The sequence below is a fragment of the Nanorana parkeri genome, unplaced genomic scaffold (genome assembly GCF_000935625.1).
Source record: "Nanorana parkeri isolate BGI_ZX_2015 unplaced genomic scaffold, ASM93562v1 scaffold999, whole genome shotgun sequence".
Taxonomy (NCBI): domain Eukaryota; kingdom Metazoa; phylum Chordata; class Amphibia; order Anura; family Dicroglossidae; genus Nanorana; species Nanorana parkeri.
In genome coordinates, this window is record NW_017307267.1 from 455,062 (window position 1) to 460,295 (window position 5,234).

Genomic DNA, 5,234 nt, shown 5'->3' on the forward strand with positions numbered 1-5,234 from the left:
TACATATACACACACACACACACACACACACATACATACATACATACATACATACATACATACATACATACATACACACACACACACAGCATATATAAAATCACAACTGGGCCAACATTTATATTTGTAGTTTTTAATACGCTTTAGGTATGTAATGATCAGGGCTTGATGAACCAAGGACAATTTTAGCAGTTTAGCACTAAAGGGTACTGTAATAGAATGCTAACTATCTTGCTATCTCTCCTGCTGTACTTTAGGAATGCTTGGATGTAAGAGCTACAGACCCAAGGGCTGTTTTGTGAAAAGCCGGAAGTATAAGGAGGTGGACATGACCGCTGCTGGGGTCCATAGACCGCTGGGGTCTATGGAACCTACAGCAGTGGCGTAACAACCAGGGGGGCACTTGCCCCGGGCGCAGGACTGAGGGGGGGGCGCCGTCACGACCCCTGCTAAACGAAGCCCCTGGCTCCCTCTCTCTGCCACATTATACAGCGCTTACATCCTAGCAGCCTAGAAGTACAGTGGGAGCTGTACTAATCCCAGCATGTGAACAAGCAGTTTAACTTAATGTAGAAGAAAGCCTGCATGATAAGGGGTTGTTTTAACCTGCTTTTAACCTTGAAAAGTTTACTGTGCCTGGGATTGGCCTTTAATAAAATATGATTTTAAAAAATAAATATCTGACACTGATACCATGATAGTCCCTTATAGCATATGCATTTATTTGTTGGATGTAAATTATAAATATGTTAGTAATATTTAATTTGTGCTGCAAAAAAGCTTTCTGATATAGATTGAAATTCCAAATCTATATAGCCCTATTAACTTAAATATATACTTATGACAGCTTTGAGGAAGAGCAATCACCCTTGAAATGCGTATGCTAGGATGAAGACTCTTAGCAGTGACTAAATGTTGCTTAATGGAACCAATGGTAATGATCTCATGTATCCAGTTGGTAGAGCGGGACTCGCCTTGGAAGGTTCTAGTCATTTTGTCAGCAAATTGTACACGTCTTCTAGGTTAGGTACAAGATATTTCCCATCATGAATGGCAATCAAATCATCAAATGTTACAATTACAATGTTTGCAATTACAGATTTCTAAATCTAGAATTTTATTTTTGTGTTAGTCTTGCAATTAAAAATAAATTATTTGCAAGTCCTTGTGCTTTCTCTCAACAGCTAAAGGATAGTGGGATTGAGTAGAAAATAAACTGTTTACTTCTAATTAATGCCATTTTGATTGTGAGGAGTTTTTTTTTGCAACAAACAGCAACGCATTTACTACTATTTCATTTGCTGTCATGTAAAAATAGAGCGGTAATCTAACCACCATTGTGATATAATAATAATTGGTAGAAACATTACTGCAATCAAAACTTTATCTACACGCTTAATGGTAATGATTTTGCTATTGCCAGAAATAAAACAGTGATTGTTCATATTTTTTTTATATGCACAAAAATGATTGGTCTTGTAAGGAACCTACTAACAAGTTGTTGATGTGTGTGAGAATACCTGTCAGCTACGTAACCCCAGTTTAAAAAATAATAATTTACACTAATGCACTTCAACCAGTATACACTTTCTACTTAGTTTCTAGTACTACAATGAAACAAAAGTAATGAGACACAAGTTACAATTATTAGGAGTCCTGATTTTTTGCTCACTGTTACTTTAGTCCATACATTACTGGTGTCTCTTCACACTGTGTAATAATCAAAATCTTCACGAATTTAATTGATCTTCTAATCTAAACATTTTCCTGCTTTGGAACAAGAAAAGTTAAACTCGAACTCCCTGTGAACAACTAAATACCTTAACAAAATACACATACAATTTTGATACCTTTATAATGATTTGTAATTCTGTTTAATTGCTCAAGTGTTTTCAGGGCTGGTGCTAGACTATTTTGCACCCTAGGCAATACCAGCTACTTGCACCTCCCCCTCAAACAATTATTATTGGGCAGCACAGAGTGTCAGGGTGCAGGGGAGGGGATTACGCATTATTGGGCAGCACAGAGTGTCATGGTGCAGGGGAGGCGGTTACACATTATTGGGCAGCACAGAGTGTCATGGTGCAGGGGAGGGGGTTACGCATTGTTGGGCAGCACAGAGTGTCATGGTGCAGGGGAGGGCGTCATGCATTATTGGGCAGCACAGAGTGTCATGGTGTAGGGGAGGGGATTACGCATTATTGGGCAGCACAGAGTGTCATGGTGCAGGGGAGGGGATTACGCATTATTGGGCAGCACAGAGTGTCATGGTGCAGGGGAGGGGATTACGCATTATTGGGCAGCACAGAGTGTCATGGTGCAGGGGAGGGGATTACGCATTATTGGGCAGCACAGAGTGTCATGGTGCAGGGGAGGGGGTTACGCATTATTGGGCAGCACAGAGTGTCATGGTGTAGGGGAGGGGATTACGCATTATTGGGCAGCACAGAGTGTCATGGTGCAGGGGAGGGGATTACGCATTATTGGGCAGCACAGAGTGTCATGGTGCAGGGGAGGGGATTACGCATTATTGGGCAGCACAGAGTGTCATGGTGCAGGGGAGGGGATTACGCATTATTGGGCAGCACAGAGTGTCATGGTGCAGGGGAGGGGATTACGCATTATTGGGCAGCACAGAGTGTCATGGTGCAGGGGAGGGGATTACGCATTATTGGGCAGCACAGAGTGTCATGGTGCAGGGGAGGGGATTACGCATTATTGGGCAGCACAGAGTGTCATGGTGCAGGGGAGGGGATTACGCATTATTGGGCAGCACAGAGTGTCATGGTGCAGGGGAGGGGGTTACGCATTATTGGGCAGCACAGAGTGTCATGGTGCAGGGGAGGGGATTACGCATTATTGGGCAGCACAGAGTGTCATGGTGCAGGGGAGGGGGTTACGCATTATTGGGCAGCACAGAGTGTCATGGTGCAGGGGAGGGGGTTACGCATTATTGGGCAGCACAGAGTGTCATGGTGCAGGGGAGGCGATTACGCATTATTGGGCAGCACAGAGTGTCATGGTGCAGGGGAGGGGGTTACGCATTATTGGGCAGCACAGAGTGTCATGGTGCAGGGGAGGGGGTTACGCATTATTGGGCAGCACAGAGTGTCATGGTGCAGGGGAGGGGATTACGCATTATTGGGCAGCACAGAGTGTCATGGTGCAGGGGAGGGGGTTACGCATTATTGGGCAGCACAGAGTGTCATGGTGCAGGGGAGGGGGTTACGCATTATTGGGCAGCACAGAGTGTCATGGTGTAGGGGAGGGGATTACGCATTATTGGGCAGCACAGAGTGTCATGGTGCAGGGGAGGGGGTTACGCATTATTGGGCAGCACAGAGTGTCATGGTGCAGGGGAGGGGGTTACGCATTGTTGGGCAGCACAGAGTGTCATGGTGCAGGGGAGGGCGTCATGCATTATTGGGCAGCACAGAGTGTCATGGTGTAGGGGAGGGGATTACGCATTATTGGGCAGCACAGAGTGTCATGGTGCAGGGGAGGGGATTACGCATTATTGGGCAGCACAGAGTGTCATGGTGCAGGGGAGGGGATTACGCATTATTGGGCAGCACAGAGTGTCATGGTGCAGGGGAGGGGGTTACGCATTATTGGGCAGCGCAGAGCGTCATGGTGCAGGGGAGGCGATTACGCATTATTGGGCAGCACAGAGTGTCATGGTGCAGGGGAGGGGGTCAGGCATTATTGGGCAGCACAGAGTGTCATGGTGTAGGGGAGGCGATTACGCATTATTGGGCAGCACAGAGTGTCATGGTGCAGGGGAGGGGATTACGCATTATTGGCGGCACAGAGTGTCATGGTGTAGGGGAGGGGTTACGCATTATTGGGCAGCACAGAGTGTCATGGTGCAGGGGAGGGGAATACGCATTATTGGGCAGCACAGAGCGTCATGGTGCAGGGGAGGCGATTACGCATTATTGGGCAGCACAGAGCGTCATGGTGCAGGGGAGGCGATTACGCATTATTGGGCAGCACAGAGCGTCATGGTGCAGGGGAGGCGATTACGCATTATTGGGCAGCACAGAGCGTCATGGTGCAGGGGAGGCGATTACGCATTATTGGGCAGCACAGAGCGTCATGGTGCAGGGGAGGCGATTACGCATTATTGGGCAGCACAGAGCGTCATGGTGCAGGGGAGGCGATTACGCATTATTGGGCAGCACAGAGTGTCATGGTGCAGGGGAGGGGGTCAGGCATTATTGGGCAGCACAGAGTGTCATGGTGCATGGGGAGGGGAATACGCATTATTGGGCAGCACAGAGTGTAATGGTGTAGGGGAGGGGATTACGCCTTATTGCGCAGCACAGAGTGTCATGGTGTAGGGGAGGCGATTACGCATTATTGGGCAGCACAGAGTGTCATGGTGCAGGGGAGGGGAATACGCATTATTGGGCAGCACAGAGTGTCATGGTGCAGGGGAGGGGGTTATGCATCATTGAGGTACAGGCATGTGTTAGCTCACGGTGAGAGTAAGAGTAAGTAATACTCTTGTCAAAAAGTAGTAATTATCAGCTCAAGGAAATCTGCAATTCATAAATGTCAGATTCATCTGAATATTCACATGCACCCTAATGGCTACTGGCTACAGTTGTTGACCTCCTTCTGAAAATACTAATTACATGTTTGTCTCTTTATTCAATGCTTTGAGTCAAAGAACAGGAACAATCATGCAGCAAGTGCAGCCAGAACTCCAGATATGCACATTTGTTCTCGGTTAGAGGAAGCATTTAAGCCCCTGGATCCACTTGAAAGCCAGACAACTAGCATTTTTCAGAAAGAGATGTCAGCAGTAGCAGCCTAAATATTTATTTTAAAAACACTTTCTTTAAGTAACACATAGTCGGAAAATAATTGCCAACCAATAACAATAATGTCAGTAAGATTGGACAACAATTCCCATGAGTTATTTGGCTTGAGAACTTTAATAAATGTGTCACTCTAGCTACTGCTTGAGGAAGGGTAATGATATATGAAATGTAGCATGGAGATGGGGCTTTATCTTTTTTAACAATGACACTTGTTTTGCTATACACTGGATGTGTAGGAAAGTGTAGGATGATGTAGGAAAATGAAACAAGAAGTTGCAGAGTAATAAACATACACCCAGGACATTTAATAAACATACACCCATACACAGGACATCTAAAAGTGTATGCTTATGCAAGATTTCAAATAAACCACCGACACCAATAATCTTTTTAGATATCTATAAG